The 24186-nt window shown below is 35.4% G+C and overlaps 1 pseudogene across 1 annotated transcript in view; it reads right to left on the minus strand.

Moving 5' to 3' along the window:
• Positions 1-1447: 1447 nt before the first annotated feature.
• The window catches only part of LOC149781828 (sterile alpha motif domain-containing protein 9-like), a 30080-nt pseudogene continuing 7341 nt past the window's right edge, over positions 1448-24186 (minus strand). The window contains exons 2-4 of the transcript XR_016414796.1: positions 22786-22993; positions 6849-7097; positions 1448-1867 (exon numbers count right to left, since the gene is read on the minus strand). The product of XR_016414796.1 is annotated as a sterile alpha motif domain-containing protein 9-like (transcript). The remainder of the gene's footprint in view (positions 1868-6848; positions 7098-22785; positions 22994-24186) is intronic.

The following is a 24186-nucleotide window of genomic DNA, read 5'->3' on the forward strand; positions in this document are numbered from 1 at the left end:
TAAATGTCACAAAATACTAGTATCAATTGTACAGCTTTAATGCAGAACTACCATGAACATGCATTGACAAAAATGAAGCTAAGAACAACCTACCAGTACTTGTTTGACCAAACAACTAATCCATTCAAGCACTGTGCCAGTCTTAATGAAATCATTGTAGTTCTTTAGAATGAGTTTGTAACCAGCATATGCACCAAACAGAATTGTAATAGTCAATAAAGGGTGACACAATTATTTGTGCATGCAATAAGCACCATAGTGCTTTATCTACAATATACACATGTACTAGTAAACTATAGAGTTTAACCTATCCATTTAACTATAACAAATGAAATACACACTACTGTATATCTATGTATCTCAGAGATTTACAAATCGACATGCCCAACTCCCAGTGTTCATAATGCTTAACTACCAAGAGGATTTCAGTCAAAGCCTGATTGATGTTATGAAAATATAGCACCCACAGGCAGCATTTATAATGTTCTTTATGTAATAATTGCAAGAGACTCCAAGCAAACTACTTTGGCAAATAATTAAATGGACAAAAATATTTGGCCTCCAATAATTCTCAAGAGATGGATTCTCAAATATTATGATGTATATCACTGATCTGACAGGTGAATGCATGATCATAAAGCTAACATGTAAAAGGATAAAATAAGCATTCACAACTCTTCAATTTGTGAGTATAAATAAATCAATACAAACAGTCTTGCTTTACTTCTCTCTTTCTCCATCTTAAAAATGTAGCTATTTCCAAAAGCTTTTCTACCCATCCCTTTGTCTGTCTAAATAAATGTAGATGTCTGATTTTGCTCTTCCAACTGCATCTGCATTCTAACTCTTTCTGTCCTACATATCTATGTGTATTATTTACATAGTTTGATGTAATTTTAACTATTGACATATAATTGTTAGCTGTACAGTGCCAACAGAGATACAAATGAAACAAAAGTTTCATTAAATAAAACAATATAGCAATTGTATTTTACCATACTGTTCTACTTAGTTGCTTGTGGCAAGTTCAATTTTCCATTCATTTATTCATAAAATTATTAAATCATTATATTTATATATGTGTGTGTGTGTGTGTGTGTGTGTGTGTGTGTGTGTATCTGTATGTGTTTTATGGATTTTAAACTATCAATCCAAATGGAGAAAACAATTCCAGTGGAAATTAAATATACACTAGTAGGGTAATGTGTTTTATAAAAATTATATACATCTACCATTACACCCAGGAATTTAAAATACATTCAAATGAACAAAAATTATATATATATATATATATATATATATATATATATATATATATATATATATATATATATATATATATATATATATATCCACACTATCATGTTTTTACAATTAAATATCTGGAAATATTAATATACATTGCAGAATGTCTGAATCAAGCTACAGATCAATAAAAAGTCTGCTAAATATTATCCACTACCAGTCAAATTTTAATTCTGTTGAAGTCCATAACAAAACTTTCATACAAGTTTCCAACTTCATGCTGTACTAAATGGAATGCTACAAAGTCCTTCAAAATAATCATTTGGAACTAAAGCAATCCATTCAATAAAATGGAGACAACCTTTCTGTACATATGAAAAATACAGTGGTGTTTATGTACATATACGAGTTTCAATAAAGTATGTCACTGACATGGTATTTAAAACATTTAAGCACATATCTGGTCAACAGAGTATCCAGGGTTTAATGGTGGTAAACAAAACCTGAATGTATTCTGTCTACCATCCAGAATACTGTATCTTCCAAAATCATTGGATGGTTTAGGATGGTTCCATCATCAATGCAGGAATACACATCTCAGCTCTTCATATACATGTCTTTCCTGAAACAGATACAGTATAATGTATGGAGATTTCTACACTACAGTGTGTGAAGGTGTTTGCATTATCAAGAAAATATCAAGAACACATACTAGAAAATTTTGAGTGTAATGATACACACTTTAATTTTTGATTAAATTAAATTTTTCAAAGTACAAAACTGTTCATAATTTGAAAAATTGCTTCATATTCTTTAAACATTTTAAACACAAAATTCAAAACTCAAGCTTAATGTCACTTTCCTGGTGTATTATTAGAGCATTTACTATTTTGTATGCTGACACAATAACCATTAAGGAAATTTAAAAAGATGAAATGTTTCTGCAAAGGAGCATGTATATGTGCTCAGGATGTTTTAAGAATACTGGGCCTCTGAACAAGAGTGAAGAAAATAAGATGACTCAGAAAGTTTCAATTTCATTCTCTAGTTCTTTGATTTAATGTGCTTCATAACTTGAATTAAAATTACTGATTAAAGGTCTTTTGATGAGAAAACCGATATACCTTGAGCCCACAGGCCATGGATTGCACCACAGGCAGGGTACTTATAGACTCAAGGTATGATTCTAACTTTACAACCAGGAAAGTCTTGTCAGTGAGCTGTCCACTGGAAGGAGAAAATCTCCAGCTGTGGAGGAATGTGAATTAAGAAATTGTATTCTTTTCCTGTCTGTATTATTGGATAGAATTGTTTCATTGTTCTAATATCTCTTCTGAACTTAAAGTCCGACTTAAGTCAAATATTGCAATGTTATTTGATTTATTATAGTCTGCAGGGAAGAAAGGGGTTCTATGGATCCATATGTAGACTGGGATTGGTGGACCATTCCTGGTGCCTCCTTGACCATCAAACAGAGGGGTGGGATGGAAGATACCTTGTGGCAGTCAAATGTGTGCCACAAATTATATGTCCCAATCTTCACAATTATCATTGTCACTGAGTGAAAATCATCTATCACTACTTGAGTGAAACTAAAATTTCAAAATTTGTGTGAAAATCAATATCATTACTTGTCTGAAAATTATCTATCACAATTTGAATGAAATCAACACCTTCATTTGAGTGAGAACCTAAAAAGAAGAACTCCAACTTTTACCATTCTGCTCATGTGCGAGCCAAATAGCCAATGAAAAACGATGTTTGTAACACAACTAGGCAGTATTTTATTGGAAGATCACCTGGAGGTTGGTGTTTTCAGATGTATTCAGAAATAGCTTTCAAAACATGTTTCCTACTCGAATTTCAGACTAAAATGACAAAAACCTCAATGTATATGCACCTTAATTTTGCAGGCAGGCAGGCAGGCAGTCTGGCAGGAAGGAAGAAGGTGTAGTACAGTTTCTCCCTCTCCTGGCGTTCTGTCAATTGTCAGTGATACACCATCATCATCCATTTCCTCTGGCAATCTACCTGTGGTGCCAGACTATTCCCTTTTCGACAGATTTGGACCAACCATTCTCACAAATCAATAGGTGATCCAAACCATGTCAGAGGGTCTCCAGATTTCATCATTTGAACTCTCCTTCTTCAGCCTACCTTAACTCCCAAGCAATCCCATGAAGGGGGATGTTTTTACACAAAAAAAAATTGAGTTTTTTCTGCTTGTAAAGGACAGTGTAGATATTATGAAAACCACACACTCCTGAGCATTTCTGGTTATGAAGTCCAATAGCATGTGAATCCTGTCAAAGATGTGACTAGTACGTGATCAGTCTTGATCTGTCTGATGCATGCTTCCATATACAGAATAACATGGCCCTAGTCTAAGCCCTTGGGCCTTCACTAAGAATTCTAAACATCGGCCAGAGATGTAATGTTCCTGCGTGACATACCACAAAAACATTTGACAAATTTGGTTTTTGGTGCAGAACATGAACAACCTTCTTCCCTCATTGTGTGGTGGATAATCAATGTAGAAAAGTCAGACTTTGTCCCTTCATAACATGTTGATCCAACCAGGTATGGAACCCTAATGCATCAAAAGAATTGTTCAAGCATTGGAGATGGCATCAGCTAAGACAATGAAGTTGGATCTTCACTCAGCTGGGAGGTAATGTGAACATATACCTTCCTTCTGCCAGTTTTGTTTATGAGAACAATTAAGACACTATGACACTATCTGTTCCCTCTCCTTGATCAATCTGTTGAAAGAAGCAAATCTGTAATACATATACCCTCAGATGTTACCTGAGATGCATGGAACAATATTTAATGAATGGGGAGTGGTCATTGTTAGTGCAGCTACCATCTTTGCCGGTGGGATTTGGAGGTAGCAAAGAAAGTTATCATTAATATAATGTTATCAGGTAATGTATTCGAAGGAGAAATATAGGTGTATGTTTACTTTCTCTATGTTGTGAAGTTGTAGGCCAATCTAGCACATTCCTTCCTTCAGTGATGCCCCAAAATCCCAGAGCAGCATTTCAAGGCCCAAAACCTGTTGTTATTGTGTGATTTTGAGTGACAGAACAAAAATATTTATATTTAATGCATTTATACCATTTTTCTGAATAATTACCATGCATTTCTTCCACTGAAAAATATTCATTAGTGACAAAGTCTCAGAAGATTACTCTCAGCTTAGTACCACATAAACATAAAGAGATTATCTCAGAATGCACATTCCACTTCCTCAACACAGCAAACAATGTTATGCTTAAAAGATAGGTACATGAAACTTTGTTCACAATTATTCATGAGATGTCACCAATAAATTCTACAACTGAAAGTGATGGTACAGATCTAGATCACAGAGGAAAAAAGTCACAAGGTACAAATTCTTCGTACATTACTATATGTAAGCCAATGAAGCAATATTTTTTTTCTTCCCTTAATTTTACTGCCAACAAATACGATTCATTTCTGTTGTATTATGCTTTTATTTATTTATTATTTAATTCAGCAGTGTTTTATTGCGATAACATAAGACTTTAAAGTTTGCCTTTATTAGGTATATGTCATACACTATACTAACCTAAAGTATAGTGTATCACATTAGGAACAAGGACATTCATTCTGCCCAGTGTCAATATTAACAATCCACATTGTTAAACAAAAGATATATTATCATTCAAAACTGAGAAAAATATGGTTGCTCAGATGTTAAAATTTGTCTTAAGGTCATACTGCAGAGTTATACACTTTCTACAGGGTATAAACTTTAAAGAGAATGTATTCTCTGGATTTTCCAACTAATATCACAGTTATAAGAGAATGTATTCCCTGGATTTTCCAACTAATATCGCAGTTATAAGAGAATGTATTCCCTGGATTTTCCAACTAATATCACAGTTATAAGAGAGGAATATGTATAACTTTGGGAGAGTGTAAAGATTGAACTGTTTTCTTTATTCTGGAACCTGAAAGACTGGAGTAGATTTGGGTTTTCAAATACAAAACTGATCTTTCTGATGCAAATGTTAGAAGACTGCTGGCTTTGCTGGAAAATTTTCACTTTCTGCACTTTGGAGGTAAATGCTAATATAAAAAAAAAATGAGCTGTTAATATTTTTTAGATCTGTGTTTTCATTTTGATACATTGATATTTTGAAATTTCATAACCACACTTTGAAAAAATAGTAATGCCTTCAGTGTGCAAATCATTTCCATATTTTAAGAACAGGCAATCAAGTTCATTTTCTGAAGCAGTCATTTTCTTAAGACATCTACCACAGACAGCTCATGGTTCATAGCATCATTTAGCTTCAGACATTTCTAATAATATTTATAAAAATAAATGTTTGTTAATTCTAATAAGTGAAAGACATACAGGCATATGCTAACTTTCTCTACACTGTAAAAGTTGCATATCATACAACTTTGCCTTGCACCTGCCCCTCCTTTAGTTGTGCCCTAAAACCATAGAACATAAGCAAAACGCAAGTCAGGCACACCTGATTAGAAAACACTATCTGATTTTTTATTTTCACTATTTTTGAGTACTATCAATGCAAACATTCATGAACTGTATAAAAGTTCTCTCTAATGCATGGTTTCTATTAGTCAAATGCCTCGTAATTTAAGGTTGACTGATGGTGGTTTTCATATGCTGACAAAACTGGACTATATGCTTACATATAAATTATTTTGCATAATTTGAACTCATTATAAAAACTGTGTTTAAAGTCAATCAGGATAAAATACACAAATATGGTGCTAATCTAGGGTTATGCTTATGATTCTTGTTGTTGTTGTTGTTCTAGGGTTTAATGCCATTTTTCAGCACAAGATAGGCTATACATGGCAGCCAGTATAACTGGTAGAGGAAGAACACTGGAAAACCCATGGAAGAACCACTGACCCATGAGAAGCTACTGGCAGGCTTTGCCACGTACCCATGCTAGCTGAGCCTTGGACTCAAACCCACGCAGACACAGGTGAGATGGCAGTGATCCGGAACGGTGAGCGCTTTAGACCACTCGGCCACTCAGGGCCCCAGTTATGCTTATGAATATTCCACCGAAAGGTCAAACCAACAGGTCATTCTGATCAACCTCTTTCTGTTTGCTACTCGCATGTAATAAAAGGGGAACATGTACATTAATAATAACAAAGTGAATACAAAAATCACCTCACTGCTTCATCATGTCAAAATTTCTTTATCTATCTGGTGCATGCTCACCCTAAAAAAACGTCTAAGAATAAAAAATTCACTTTAAGGATCACTGGTAAAACTGAAAAATGCTGCCAATGCATATCAAAACATTTTGTTTAATAACAATGCTCATGATGGTAGATCAGCTGAAAGACTTTCAGCAAGGATACTAAAAAAAAAAAAAATGTTGGCTAATGCAAGGTGCGGCCCCTTGCAATAAGCTCACTTGACCTTATGGACAAATAGGTGTGCACAAGTAACATCGTGGTGTTTCTAATACCATACTGGATGAATCAAGAATTGTATCAATTCTCACAAGTTTTTTAAGGAATATTACATGTCCTAAGTATAGAAATTAAAGGAAATTAATAATGATGAAAATACCTACTTTAAACATTTCTTTTTCAATTACTTGAAGGAACCTGATCCTTCAGTTTGTTTTTTCTCTTCTGCCGTCTTTTTTTATTGCGGCCTTGGTTTCCATTCTTGGTCTGTGCTGGTCCAGATATTTTTTCTCGTTTATCTGTAACATCATGCTCCTCTAATGCAGTGTGACCACAAGCACCTTTGGACTCCTCCATCTCTTTGTGTCCTGCAGAGCTTGAGGGTTGAATAGCTGCTGTTTGTTGATTTGCAACTGTGAAAAGAAAGCAAAGTAGCTGAAAGATCTTTTTATGTCTCTTAAACCTCTCTGCAGATCTGATTTTTATCAGTCATCTCCGATCAAAATCAACAGAGGCTAAATCAGCATCCCTTATGAAAATAACATTTTATAACTTACAAGAGACATGAGCTTCATTTATTGAGGAACTTTTGGTCACTTACAAGTTTCTTATAATTTTCATTTGCAATGAAGTGAAAGATGTAATTGCAGAAAAGTGACCCAACTTGGAGTCACAAGAAATTGAGAGTATTTGGGTGGAAATTTTTCAAAATAATGGAAAATCATTCCTAGTTGGTTTCATTTACACCTTCCTCCAGAGCAATCTGGAATGACAACTATTCAAACAAATGGAAAATTTTCTTGCACAGGAGAAAGAACATATCTACTAGGTGATGTACATAAGGACTTACTCAGTACTCAAGTAAGACTCACTCAGTAGTAAAATAATTAAGGAACAACTGGATTGAATTTGTTGAATCATTAGGCCTAGTCCAGCTGGTAAATGAACCCACAAGGGTAACATAAATATCAAGGCTCTAACTGATCACATTTATACCAACCTACCAGACAATGTGGCATATGTTAATGTACTGAATGCCACTTTTTGATAAGAAAGATTAAATGCAAGAGAAACAGGAAAACAAACACAAAACTAATACTTACAGATCATTCAAAAATATTAATGAAGATCATTTTCTGGATGACCTATATCAAGTTTCATGGAATATAATTCAGAATTTTGATGACACAGATGAATGTCTGTGTGAGGGGTGTGGACAGACTGATTTATGGATATAATCCTAGATACTACGATACATACCACCGAGATCCTAGATATTATGATACATACCACCAAGATCCTAGATGCCACGAAAACATGAGACTGAGATCCTAGATACTATGATACATACCACCGAGATCCTAGATGCCATGAAAACATGAGACTGAGATCCTAGATACTATGATACATTCCACCAAGATCCTAGATGCCATGAAAACATGAGACTGAGATCCTAGATACTATGATACATACCACCAAGATCCTAGATGCCATGAAAACATGAGACTGAGATCCTAGATACTATGATACATACCACCGAGATCCTAGATGCCATGAAAACATGAGACCAATTCAAGGCTATAGGAAACAATGCACATTATAACGCATGGAGAAATAATGTAACAAGTATCATTTAAAAAGCATTTTAAAAAACATTATCAATCAGTGCTCGAAAACAACAACAGCAACTCAAATTCTATTTGGAAAGTTTTCAATGAACTCATTTGAGGAACACACAAAGATCAAATAAAATTCACTCACTTCTGGTAAATGACACTTTAGTCACTGATGACACTGACACTACAAATGTTGTCAATGATTTATTCACCAACATTACCACAATGTTAAAGGAACCAGTGACAGAAAACAATTTTAATGAACTGAAAAGATTCTACAGCAGCAGAACCCCCAAGGACGTATGTTTCTCTATCCCACCAGTGTCAAAAAACTTTGTTAAAAATGTCTCAGTGAACAAAGAAAGCTTCAGTACCTGATCCGATTGGTCCATGACTCATTAAAACTTCTGCCTCAGCTATTTCATATACCATAACATTCATAATCAATTTAAGTATTGCAACCTCACCTGCCCCAAAAATACAGAAAACTGCAAAAGTAATGCCTATTCACAAATCTGGTTCTAAGGACGATGCTGACAACTATCAGCCAATCTCAATACTACCACACTTGTCAAAATTGATGAAAAACATATCCATAACTCATTCATGTCATATTTAACCAAACACTTGCTGTTACACACTAATCAATCAGCCTTTAGACAGAATATTCATGTGAGACTGCCTTTTTATCAATAACTGATCAATGGCTTCAAGTACTTGATCAAGGTAGAATAATAGGAACTGTATTTGTTGATTTCAGGAAAGCTTTTGACATGGTGGATCATGAAATCTTTTTGGATAAACTGAAAATTTACCAATGTGATCAAAACACAATCAGATGGCTTACTTCATACTTAAGTGAGAGAACACATGTTTATATAAAAATGTTCAGTCTGAACCTGGAACAATTAGATATTGGGTACCACAAGGCTCAATTCTAGGTCCATTACTATTCATTTTATTTATTAATGACCTACCAGTTTTACTAGGGGACTCAATTTCATCTACAGATCTCTATGCAGATGACAACATTGTCAGACATCCAAAACACAAAGCATGAAATGGACATTTCTTTACAGGATGCCCTAAACAAACTGGACCACTTGTGCATATGCAATAGCATGGTGGTAAATGCTGGTAAAACTAAAATATTACTTATCTCAACATGGCAAAAAAGAACAAATCTTGATAGTGATGAACTATGTCTGACAGAGAAGGACACAAATTTGGAAATGGTCTGTCATGATAGACTATTTGGTGTTGTGGTAGATAATAACCTATCATGGACTGAACATATCAAACGTATTAGTAAAAAAGTTCACTCAAATTTATGACATCTTAGTAGGATAAGACATTTTCCCCCAGAAAGGCAAAGAAAACTATTTTATAACAGTTACATACAACCCTATTAAAATTACTGTAATACAGAATGGGGTAATTCAAATGATGAAAACATAGCAAAGTTAGCACATTTTCAAAAGAGAGCATAAGTTGGGCTAATATCAATACAAACTGAAAGCAAAGAAAATTTTGCTGGATAGTTAACAAGATCAAGTAATAAGGACTGAATACTACTGCGTAAAGCCATATTAGAGTATAAGATATCCAATAATAGTGCTCCTAAATATTTACAATCACTATTCCAGTACAGGCTACCTGGCAATACTCCCCACCTGTGATCCATGTCCAACTATCAGTATAAAATTCCCAAACCAAATAAGGAATTATTCAAACAGGTTTCCAGTATTCTTGAACTTTGCTCTGGAATAGTATTCCATCAGAGATTAAAAATGCCCAATCTATTTCCCTCATCCAAAACCAATACATCCAGTGGCTTCAGAGATGTAGTTAAAATCAGAATGAAAACAACTGTATCTGTATTAATAAATGCCTCATTAAATATATTACTAATCTATTTTCTCACTAACTGCATATTGCAAGTATACTATGTGTGTTAAATATGGGTGGGTAAGTATCCATCTGGTGAAAAGTAAGTAAGTAAATATATTGTGTCTATACATGTAAATGCTAATATGTATAGGTTTGTGTATATAAGTGTGCATTTGTATATAAACAAGTTCCTTTGAATGAGGGTCTTAAGGTAGATTAGTTCTTGAACTGATTGTGTTACCCTCTTTAAATAAAGGAATAATTATTATTACTATTATTATTACTATTATTACTTCAAAAATACTCTCAAGTTCAAGGTTTAATGCAAAATATAACAACAAAAGGTGCTACTATTAATTTTTCCTCAAAACTTCATATAAGATTTATACATTTCCAAAGAGAACTTGATCAAAATTTGACATTTATTTATATTGACTTTATAATCTGTGCTTAACCTTTGTGGCTGAGGGTCGAGTGTCTCGCCTATCTAATTATTATCATTTTATTTAATTTTAATTCAGGGCCTTAGAATATTCTGGAATCAAACTTGTTGCCAATATTTGATGGAATTTTCCATTGAAAATTACCCATATCCAAGGGTGTCATTGGTCAGCTGACAGTCTGTATATAAAGGACTAGTTAAACAATATCTTCATTCCTATTTTACTTTCAGGCATTAGAACAACTTTTAGTTGTGTTCAGATATAATTTGTGAGGAATCATTTATTTAAATTCTTCACTGGAAGTAAAAAGTGCTCACTGACTTTTTCAGCCTAAAACACTGCTTTGGGATTCTTTAGGACTCATTTAAAGTCACTCCGGTCTATTGGTACATCAGCACATTCAGGATTATTGGAATTCATTTGAAACATTCTATACTTTTGGACTTGTGATAGAATATTTAGGGTTACTTGGGATTTAATTTACAATACTGTGTCTTTTGAAACTTTCAATTTGTATTGAAGGGAAATAAATTTTTTATTGAATTTTACAAAACTTTTTTCAATTCTTTATGTTACTTAGTTCAAGACCATACAGTTGCAACATGACTTACTACTCTATCTATAAGAAATGGCAGCCCATTTTCCATGCTGGACATGGCCATGATTGTGCTAAATATGCAAGTGAAATGCCTTAAAAAGAATACCACATTCTCAATGGTCCACAAAAATGAGGTTATCACATGGGGAAGTAAGACATTTTGCTGGACCAAAAAGTCGGTAGATTTCTGCATATTTAGCAACATTTGGAAGTAACATTCACTGCAAAAGGTGAGTTGTGGCCAAGGTTACTATTGATAATAATGTTTAACACCATGTTGCCTTTGCCAACTATCAAATAATAAGCTGTATCACAATAAATTTTTGATAACTTTAGATATCAAAATGGAAATTGGTGAAGATAAGTTGTATTATTTAATATCCTAAACTTGCAGATATCACTCATAGCAGATATATTGGCTTGTTGCAATACTAGACTGGCTTTCATACCTTCTATATAAGAAACAAAAATGATCTAGTTGAATATTATCGACTGAGTATTTGGATTGACAGCACCAATATGTTTACAGCAAGCATACAAATGGACTATACCACAAACTCCTAATATTCTGGTCAAAACTCAATAAATGTAACTCACGATCAGTTCAGTTATGACTCCATTACGTATTTGTTTCTGTCATCATGTGGTGCCAGGAAATTCATGTTTTTTCCCCAGACTTTCATCAATATTTACAAATTTCAAGGACTTTTCTAGTTAGAAAAAATCTATCATTTCTTCCAACTTTTTCCCAATTTGTAGTATAGGAACCCTGGTCATTGCAAACAAAGCTTTAAAACTACATACATGTGGTCCATCCTCTAATTAAAACCAAATGAACAGATAGTGCAAACTGACCTACCTTTATCAAGTACATGGGTTTCTTTAAAAAAAGTATGTTGTCATGAATGAAATATGGGTCATAGTGACTTGTCTTGTGATGAGGGTGTAGTATATCCATTCACCAAATTTCATGAATCTTGGTATAATAGAATGTGTGTGTTTGTGTGTGTGTGTACAGAGTACATAAAACCTAGCTGGTCATAAGCTAAATGCAAAGATGTAACCTAAGACAGTAAAATGGGAAATGTAAGCCATAGTGTCTTTCTTTTGTAACAAGTGTTTGATACCAGTGATCTCCACAGATTTTGTTTTAGCATTGTCTAAAGTGGATGGCACTATCACAAAATACTGAAAATAATGTGCATTATCATCATTAATAGAAAGAAAATTCAATGAAAGACAAAAGAAAGTACATATATTTGCAAAGAGCTCTTTTTCCCCTGATTTGTATCATGTTTTCATGCCAAAACACATTACAGTCTATCAATTTAGGTAACAGATATCTATCTATTCTCCACTGCCCCATATCCCTTTACTGTTCCTTGAATGTCAAGTCTTTAAGGGAAAGTCCTGCTGTGCTGAAAGTTTCAAGGTAATTGAGCACCCTCTGTGACTGCCTATACATCAACACACTCTTGATTATGTTCCTGGTTTAAAGTTCCAATGCTGACATTTATCAAAAATTTCATTATTCTTTAAATCTAACTAAAGTTTGGAAGGAAATAAATAATCTATTTAAAATGCTGACATAAGCTGTTCTTTGAAATAATCAAGATGTTAGGTTTAAACAACGTTCAAATCTTCAGTTTAGAATTAAGAGGTGCCAACCTCTTAATTCAGTTAACGAAGTCATTTGTAATTCAAATCTTTTTATCGGAGTGCTTCAAAAGTAGTGATGTGATACATTAGACAAAGTCTGTTAGTGACTGATCTAATAATAACAACATTCGCATGTGGCGCACAAACCGATTTGAAAGGGAATGAAGAGAGACAGGCCTGCTTTTTTAAGCAGATCAGAGAAGAGATGCATTAGAAAAAATAAGACTTGGGTGAATATTGGTGATCAGCTGGGGCAATGGAATACTTTGAAAGGCAAACATGGGCTGAAGACAATCTGACATAGAGTGGTTTTACCACTTATGTTTACTACAGTGATGTCATCACATCCTGTGTGCCAGCTTTTGACTGAAATTGGTTGACCAATGGATACACGTGGAAAATGGCAGGGTTTCTCAGATCAAGGGAGAAATTACAGGGCTTGTACTGTGATAAGACATTGATATTATCTGCTTTTAATGGAACCCAACAATGTTTGGGACCAATAACTTTCAACTTGTTCAGTATGATTCAGACGATTACAACTTTTTGCACGCAACAGCGGCATTCAGGCTTTAAAAGGACATTGCACAGTCTGGAAAAGAAATGAACAAAATGTTTAGTAATGGATGTAAGAAATTATACAAAGCAAACTGATTCATAAAATTGAATTTTTTCAATGGTCAAGACACTGACTGTTTTTAATTAGTAATGTCAGAATAACCAACAATATATGTCTATTGCGGTTTAATCTTTCAATTTATGAGAGCTAAGATTTTGGTACTTAATCTGCCTACTGTAGACACAGTAAGCATTAGTTGCTTACTGTCGGAGAAATATTTTAAATGTAAATTAACATATATACAGACAAGAGTTATTTTCCTTTAATTGATCAAATATTATGAAGTTATAAATTAATGAAGAATATAAATAATCATTGAATTAGAATCTCTTTTCATCTGTCTGATATTATCCTTTAAAAGAAAATATATTTTAGCTGTTTCATTTAAACATACATGGTACCCAGGAAAGTAGTTCCTTTTAAATATATGCCAGAATAATCGGCTTTCTCAGAGATTCACAGGATAATAACACAAAATTAACCATATGTGGTTGACTAATCTATACACAGAAAGTACCTTCTCTGGGTCACATATATTTTTAACTGGTACACCCCTAAAAACTAATGTTGAATACCCTTTATACAATTACTGTAGAAAGATTCTAAGATTTAAACATTTTAAAATATCAAATTTTAAAGTAAATAAATAATATCATTCAGACTAATTTTTGTTAAATAAATTTATGAAAATAAGTAAAGTAATAAGTAAAAGCATTTTCTCTACATGTTTTAAAAATGGTTAAATGTAATTTGTGTAAGTGTGGGGGTAAAACTAATTTTAAGGATGTAATACATATCTGTTGCATATCTGGCTCTTTTCCAGATGAAAAATAACCTAACCATAATGAGAGTTCATCATCCCTTTAGGTTAACCAGAAGGTTCTAGACCACTAGGTCACCCCAGTCCATGTACACTGTCCATATTTCATTAGGATGCAGCCTAAACTATGGGACATGCGTGGGGCAGGAGGAAGGAATCTGGCAACAGCAACAGGTAAGTATTTCATCATTAAGATCAGTTTTATCCCCCCACAAAAAAGCTAAATTTCAATATCAATAATACAAAATCTATTGTTATTGGGAGGCTGATGACCCCATAACTGGCGAAAGAAAAACAAACACAAGCAATACTCACCCTTATTGTACAGTAGAACACTACTGCCAGATGATATCCCCATGAGCCACTTTTGGAGCTATGACAATTGGACCCAAGGAAAAAATGACTCTCCATTAGTTAGCTAGCAATGGAAAGTTAAAGGAGGAAAAGAAGTGAGAACACCAAAATGTGACTTTCATTGCATCCTCCAGAGAAAAAATGAGTCAGGCCCATGAAGTATGCTTGAACCGCATGGGCTTTGATTTGTGTGATTGAAAATTCCCTATTGTTAAGGCACTGATAAGCTCTCATGCAATCCACCTTGAAATGATGAAGTTGAAATAGCAGCTGAACCTTTAACGGGGAGGAACATAAGCTGCCAAACAAAAACATAAAGCCCTAAATAGATATAAAGTCTTTCTTAATCATCCCCAGCACAGATAAAACTGAGACAGGGGATCTCAATCAGGAGTGAAGCACCGATGAAAGCTGGGGATTTTTTTGCTGAAAAAACCCTGGTTCGCAATGGAGAGAAATGAACTCATAATTTCCACTGAACCTTATACAGCCTTGCTTTACGTGTAGGGCATGTAGCTCACTCCTTTGTTAGGAGAAACTGAATACTGCACTCACAGAGGAACAGCTAAGATGGACACATTTTTTACAATCACAAAAGATTCTACATTTGGCATTATAGACCTTAGACACAGATCATCACTCTGACTCAATGAAAAACTTTGTTCAAAAACATCTCTTTGTTGTGATATCATTGGAAACAAGCCAATCAGGATTGTGGAGAATCTATGGGCTGCTGTGTAGGAGAAAGAACTTGTGCTGCGATAGGAGGTCCCTTTTCTATGGCAATGTTATGGGATGATCCACCAGTAAATAGAAAAGATTGTTGAACCACAATCACTGGTGTCACAGAGGGTCGATAAAAATGAGCTGTGCAGTGGAGCTCCTTAACTAGTGAAGTACCTGTGTGATCATCCTGAATGTTGGAAATGGCACATGCAAACAGACAATTCCATTTCAGGCCCAACACATCCACTGCCCTGGACATCTGGTCTGAGACTGGAAATGTAAAAAGAGAGCTTGCTGTTAAGCTTTCTGGCAAACAAGTTCACCAATGGAGTCCCCTAAAGTTGGAATGGGAATCCACTATGGATTCCTGTAGACCATTCCATGAGAACTATCCTTTCTCTTCTTGACAGACTATCTACCAAATATTCCCTTTACCAGGAAAATGGCAAACATGGAGGGCAATACCTTCCAAGCTGCCCACTGGATGTTTCAAACCTACAAGCAGTGACAAGGTCCATCTGTGCCTCCTTTTCTCCCGAGGTATGGTATTACAAACGTGTTGTAATTGGAGACCATCATGCAGCAAACTCTTATTTTATTGATGTACCAAAGAAGGGCTAAAAACGTTGCTATCATTTCCAAATTGTTGCTGCATAGGATAGATTCTTTCTGGGACCACAAACTCAGATGAATCAGTCCCTCCAGAAGGGCACCCCACCCTGAATTTCATGCATCTGCTAACAGATAGCAATGGGATTCAGAGGCCTGCATAGGGACTCCAGCCAGAAATAGTCCAGATTTTTCCACCAAATCAGATGATTATGGAAAGCCTTACCCAGAGAAATCTTAGCTTTCATGATATCTGTGTGGTTTCCATACTGCCAAAATGAAAAATTGGAGAGGACACAGGTACAGTCTGCCTAGGGAAACCAGGTCCACTGCAAGGCTCAAGGTTCCCAGCAGAGAAAGAAAAAGAAATGAATTGCAGACAAAGTGGTTGTTGCTCTCAGTGCCTCCAACAGAGGCAGGATCTTGTCTACTCTATTCTGAGAGACACTGACTAATCCTCTGTTTGTGAGGAAGTTCATCCCCACAGAGACAAAAATTTGAGATGGGAGAAGCTCTGATTTCTCTAGGTTGGGTAAAAGAAAAAACCTGGTCACTATGGTTCAACAGCAAGACAGATTTAGTCTGAGTGCTCTAGTGAGACACTGTTGACCAACAACTTATCGACATATTGGATGAATGAAATACCTAATAACCTTAAATGGGATGCAGCTATTTAACTTACCTGGTAAAGGCTGTGGATGTGGAGGCTAAGTGGAATAGCAGAGCTAGATTCTGGAAGACCAAGCAAAACTGGAGGTACTCCCTGTGTGGAGGAGAGATAGAGATGTGAACATACACATCCTGAAGATCAATGGAGACCACCCAGTTGAAGAGTCTTATGGCATTTCTGACATTGGCTGTGGTCTCCATCTTGAAAGGTTCCTCATGCATAAATCTGTTTAGGGAGGAAAGGTTCATAATTAGATGAAACTATCTTCCATCCTGTGGTGTGTACAAGGCTAAAGATTGGTTATTAAACACCTTCTCTACTGCACCCATCTGAAATGAGGTTGAGTCTGGCGCAAACTGGAAGCAATGGAAGAGGTACACTCTGCTGCAAAGGGAAGAAGTGCCTTGGGCTGTCCACCTTTACCCTTAGGGAAGGGGATAGGGCTGATGAACCTCCTTCCTTGGCCTTTGCAGCATGCCCAACTGCCAAGTGGAGGTGTAAAATGGAATTGTTTCTTTGGCTGGGGCTGCACAGTGTCAAGGAATTCTGCCAACAGACTCTGTGGCCAGAGATGATGATTTAGCTTCTTGGCCAGTTTGAAAAACCAGAAGTGGATGCGAGATAATGGTGTTGTTGGTCTCTCAAATCTTGAGAAGCCATGGAAGGGACAAGCCCTCAGAAGTAAGTCTCTGCCTCCAGGTGAATAGTCCTCAAAAGATAGTTACTGTTCCCTAGTAAGACCATGGATTTATAAAAATCTGATTCTCTCCCCTTACTGGGTGGCTTGATCCTGTTAACGACAACAGGAGCCTGAGAATGAAAGTGTATTGTTCCCCTCAAAATTGGGCACAACGTTCAGTCTATACAAACAATGGGTGAGAAGAGGATGCTGCTCCTCCATTCAGGGGTGGTACACAATTCTGCCCTTCTGGACAGAAGATGGTACTGCTCATCTCTGAGGGGAAGTCACAAGCTGCTATCTGTCCTAGTGGAAAAGAGGGTGCTTCTCCTGAATCATGTGAGGGTTGGACTCGCTATCTGTCTTCAGGAATGGGGTGGGTGCTGGTTCTCCCTAAGAGGAGGACACAACTTTCCACCCATTTATAACCTCCTTTAAGAGTGGGCCCACTAACCATAAAAGTTGCAGAAGAGAATTTGGTAGTCATTCTCCGAGATTTATGGGATAATAGAGAAGGAAAGCCCTGAAAATTCTGATGAAGATTTGTCCGAAGGAATTTTCTTCCATAATAGGTATATCTATGCTCAGTAAGGTCCCAGACCTTGTTAAACTTTGAGCTGCACACAGGACAACCATCTTCTCACAGCCTGTAGAGAATAGGCAAGTGGGGTTTGTGTTCCAGGCGGCCACAACCACCTCATGCCCTGCTTAGACACTGCTGTAAAAGAATGCTGAAAAGAAGATTTATTTAAAATCTTTTTTGCAAGTACTGGTATATGCACAAGGTGGACTAAGACACTAAATATGATAAGAGCAACAACTCAACTTATCTATGTGTTGTCTCAAAAAATTAAAACAATCACTGATGTTTTAATGCGAAAGGTAAGCAAAGTTTACTGAAGATTAGAAGACAATAAAATCAACCTGGCTTGATCGACAGCTGGGGACAATTAAATTACCAAAAAACCAGTTGGTGAGATTGCTAATAAAAAATAATGTTATCAAGGAAAACTATCCAATACTAATTCTGAGAATGAACTGGTATTTGATAACCAAACACACAATACAAAGGAAATAGTGGTACCGGTATGTGGCATGCTTTTGAAAGTTATAAAATTACCACAACATACAATAAAAGAAGGAAGCCCCAAGTGGCAGAGCGGTCTAAAGTGCTCACCGTTACGAATCACTGCCATATCACCTCTGTCTGTATGGGTTCGAGTCTCACAGTGTTTTGGATGACAGTGTTTTACAAAGCTTATCAATATGGTCATTCCATAAAAAATTATTATCAATGGTCACACCTACAGGCTTTTCATGTTTGACATTTTCTAATGGATGATTATTTATTGCAAGAGATAGTTCTGGGTTCCCTAACTTGTGTAGCTTTTGTGATGTCCCCAAAATCATACATTTTGTTTTACCTTCATTAATTACCATCCTATTGTGTTGTGCCCAGTTTTGGACTCTAATAAGGTCTGAATTTAATCTCCTTTGGATAACTTCAGTACCAAAACAAGATGTATACAAGGTTGCATCATCTGCAAACAAATCTGTATTTGTGGATTCATTATTTAATGGTAGATCATTAATATAGATAAGGAAGAGGAGAGGGCTCAAAACTGAGCCCTGAGGGACCCCTGATTCTATTGTCCGAGTTTTAGAGCCAATATTGCCAATGCTTATTTGTTGAGACCTTTGGTTTAGGTACGATCTAAACCAGTTTAAAGAAGGATTGTCAAACCTGTAACAGTTCAACTTTTGCAGCAGAATTTCATGATCAACAAGATCAAAGGCTGTCTTGAAGTCAAGGAAAACAATCCTCATATGTCCTATATATAAGCCTAATAATTTAGGAAAAATATAAAGTCCTGGAAGAAGGGAGGTCAGCGTATTTTTGGGACAATGGTCTAAACTTAAGTTTTCTTGTTGACTACTTGTATATATTGATACTGTAGAATGTAGATGACATGATATCATGCATAACCTGAAACCCTAGGACCTCCTGTAATGAAACACCATGTGAATATGACTATCTTTTCAGATGGAGTAGCAATAACAAGATTTTCAGTATGGCTTGATTTATGGGTTAGCTTATGTACCTTTTTATCTTTCACATGTTGTGTCTTCATAAGGAATGGGCTTCTATGCGAAAATATATGCTATCTGTGTGTGTGTGTGTGTGTATATATATATATATATATATATATATATATATATATATATATATATATATATATATATATATATACCACATACATTAAAAATAACATGTCATTTAAAGTGTTAATATAAAGCAAACTGATATACCAGTACTACTGATATATCAAATTGTAATCCGCCCATGGCGCAATAATACAAATATATAATTATTATTTCAACCGCAGGCCTATAGATCAATGATGAATTTTTACTCATTCATTAATCATAAATGACATATGAAAATAACGATAAAAAGTATTAATAGTCCGTTTTCTAAATGATATCAAAATGGTACACAATTTCATCGGAATCTTTTCTGTTTCCATTCCCCTCTCACGTGTAAATGAAAAAATAAGCACAAACCTGGAGTGGAGAGAAAAACATATCGTAATGGAAGAAAACATTAAAACTTAACTTGTACCAAGTAACCTACAGTAATCTGGTCCCTCGTAATGGTATGTTTACGCTTTCCTTGGAACCTATCTACAGTGTTCATAATATCAATGATACATAGTTGCAATAGCCAGTGACAGTAGGCCTATATGTTAAATTTGTCGGTTATGAGGCACACATACTGTATTGTGTTTGAATCTTTTGTTGTTGATTCCTAAATCTATTATAATGTTCTAATAATCTGTTATTAATTATTAAATATAAAATGTCCAAATGGTTGCCCCCGCCCCTCTCTCTCTCTCTGGATTATCGTAGCTAGACACGGGCAAAAATCCATGAAAATATGAGCATTAGGGATTTTCACTTGTGTCATATGATGATGTCTCTGGAACTATGAATGATGGTAATGCTAGTCAAGCCGTCCTGTGACGGTTGTACGCATTGGGGTGGGGTTCTTCCAATATATATTAATTAAATTATGATGAAAGTTCCACCCGGGCTCGTGGGGTTAGAAAGTTAAATTAGTGATGAGGTAGATTTAGAGTTCTGAGCCCCCAGTCAGCAATGCCGACGGCTAAATTATAGAGAACACGAAGATGAAATTCAATTAATAACAATTTAATAAATTCGATAATTTAAAACGATAAACTCTCAATCACCCGTCTTTCCCTCGACCAAGTGACAGCCTAATTCATCCCGTGATTCACAGTGTGAGTTCGATTTTCCCCCTGTCCTTGTGGCTACTCGCCTCTTTCTTTCCCGCTAATTCCTTCCTTCCTTCTGTTCCTCCAACACCTCCTTCGACTCCGTTTCCCTCTCGACTATCACCTCCTCCTCTTCCTCCCTTCTCTCTCCCCTTTTCCTCCTAGACTTCAACTTCTCCTGACTTCTCTCCTTTCTTCTCCTTTCCTCCGTCTCTCTATCTGAGACTATGGGACCAAACTGTAACTGGTCTGTCCCTCAAAGCTTCCTGTGAAAAACCACAAGGCGTTAACACATGCTTTATCGAATCTCACCTCACACTAGATCAACAATTAATCATCAGATAAGGCTATTACGGTTTCTGTCACGCATGCGTACACATCGAAATTTCCACACACTTCTTGCAGGGTAAACAATGGCATAATAACACGGTATCAGCGAATTGTCATAAGGACATCAATACATTGCGTCACATCAGTATATGCACATATATATTTAATCTCATTGTACTACAACCTGACAACAATCAGACGCATGTCTGTACATTACACTCCCACAAGCGTACACATATATTCAACAATGGCAAAAATCTATAATCACATGAACACATGTGCTAGTCTACTATAAAATACCCACATAGCGAATTACAAAATTAACTCTTACGACGGCTAGCAAGCTATATAATTCTTTACAAATATCAACTCATTTCTTCAAAATATGCAAACATATTAACACCACAAAGTAATTCTTTGTACTACGATTCTACTAATAATAAAGTATACATACGACCTACAATAAAAAATGCAGTCACATTCCGCAAAGACCGAACAACTAGCTCACTGACCTTATTTGAAGCTGTCTGTACTTAGAATTTCCTGTTCTAAGATATTCCCACCAATAACGAATGGCTGTTCGGAGTTACGATATCCTCCTCTGGGCAATCTCTCTAGCGAACTAATTCTTGCCGGAAGACGCGGAGATATCATTCTAGCCAAATCAGGGTCTCTCCCCATCTCGATTCTGATTGGGTGGCGCTGTGACCCTGTCCATTCGTCTTAGCGGCCAGTTCAACCTGGCTGTCTGTCTGCAGGGAAAAGAAGTTAAGACACTCCCACTTCTTCGGGCAACTTCTTTTGATCTGGACAAACGTTTCCACATCTAGGTGATAATTGACTATCTGGCGGCCTCGCAGCTCCTAGGTCTGGCTCTCCACTTCTAGCTATGGCAATCTTACATAAGGGATTAGTGCTAGCCTGCGGCAATGTTTAACATCAAACAATGGCTTGTCAGAATTACCTTGATTATGCATGTTTCAAACTGGGGCTACTCTGGGTCGGGGTAAATGTGACACTTCCAAAGGAGAGAGAGAGAAAGACAGAATTTTATAGTCTTTAGAAATGTTAATTAAAGCAGAATAATGATTTAGATAAATTGTCAAAATATTAAAATATTTTAATCACCTCTTGTTGGTTTATCATTTCACTTAGTTTCTATTCCACGCTAATTTCCATATGCCAGTACATGAATGCCTGTACAAGACAGTAACAGTGTTTGCAGTGCACTACTTTCTTAAAAAAAACATATTTCATGTTTAAATCATGAGTGTGTCTTATATTGATTTAATAAATGTGAATAAAAATAGAAACTGAAAAAGAAAACAATCAACTTATCAATTTGCATATGTGATTGTGAACAAGAAGAAAAATCGTAGAACTATATTTTGTAGCAGACACATTCGCAGGAATGTGAGGAGTTCATTCACTTGGTCAATACACAGTTACCAGGAGCATATCATAACGCCATTCAATTACCAGGAGCATATTGTAACTCCATTCAAAGTGCAAATATGTGTATTTGTGTGTGATATAAATAAAATATATGTATGGTATGTACATTGTATCAATGATATACCACTCATATAAATTTTTCATTAAAAGGAAACTCAGACAAACCTAGTTTCCTTTTAATTAAAAATTTATACATCTCGTCATATATCATCGATGCAACATACATTATATATATATATATATATATATATATATATATATATATATATATATATATATATATATATATATATATATATATATATATATGACTGCTACCAGATATCAGACTTACTTTCAATACATGTATCTGCCCCTTGGTTTCCATCATTTTGCATTGACTGATTTTCTTCAAATTGCTGTTGCACCTTCAAAACATCATAGGCTATGGGTCCTGACCAGCTAAAGCCCAACAAAAAACTGACTGGTCTCTGCCATAATCGTGCATTGTACGGTAAACTTGTCCTAATGTTGATTTTGCGCTTCAATCCATTATGTGAAATCTGTCAATACAACCAATATGCAGTGTTGTTTTCCATAAATGAAAAACGTTGGGCCATGGGCACATATATAGGTAAAAAATTGGCATCGTTTAGAAAAAACTAAAGAAATTGCACATATCCTTACCGGTTCCTTGTTTAGTCAATAAAATTAAAACCACACCATTATCAGTCTCCTATGGCACTTCTGTACTGAGATTTCAATTACTCGTGCTGCAGTTGTGATTCTCTTCTAGAAATTATCTTGAAAATTTGAGTCTACATTTTCACAACTTTGGAAACAAGGCAAGCATGCTTTCAATAAATATTTACAGGTATCTTCTTTACATTTTCTATCCATGATAATTGATCTAGTATTCTATATTACTGGCTGGCGTATTTTTAGTTCCCTTGATTGAACTTTCTTTTGTCAAATTTGAAAACTAAGGAACAATGGCGCAACAGTGCAGCCTGAAATGAACACTAAATATGTATTATCTAACAGTCCAGAGAAATGTTGATGTTTCTGATATATTACTGGTATCCTAGGATCGTTTATTTACTCAAGTAAAGTCAAACAGGCTGAGAGTCATAATATGTAAAATTTAAAACAATTATTGCACTCTTAGCCAAAAGTATGGGTTTCATGTACCCTTAAGCTGTCTAGAAATGCATCATAACAACTCTTTCTGCCTAATATTTCCGAAATGGCTCAGTCCTTGTGAATAAATGCTGCACAAATATTTGACTTGGATGTATTGTCAAAGCATGGGAGGATCTTTAACCTGAAATTATCTATACACAATATTATGTTATGCAAATAATCTGTGTTAAGAGATCACTCCATCTGAAGTAAAGTGATTAAAACAATAACAGTACAAAGACAGTGATTAATCTTCTTTCAAATTACCATCTCCTCCCCCTGTAAATCTTAATGGCATTGCTCTTACGTATGTTATAGTTATATGTATTTGTCATATTTTAAAATCCAATCGGTCAGATAATGAAGATATGATGAGACATTACCGATTTTTGTGTACTCAAACAAACATGCTTCTATGTAAATTTAAGAATTGTTCATTAAATATCAAAATTACATTATTCAAATGTTATTGCTGCACTATGTATTGTGCTCCTCTGTGGACAAACTTTAGTGAAGGTATGAAAAGAAAACTATTTATTGGTTATAATAACAGTCTTCATTTTTTATTAGGTCT

Source organism: Sinohyriopsis cumingii, chromosome 15 (genome assembly GCF_028554795.1).
Source record: "Sinohyriopsis cumingii isolate HCF-2022 chromosome 15, ASM2855479v2, whole genome shotgun sequence".
Classification (NCBI taxonomy): Eukaryota; Metazoa; Mollusca; class Bivalvia; order Unionida; family Unionidae; genus Sinohyriopsis; species Sinohyriopsis cumingii.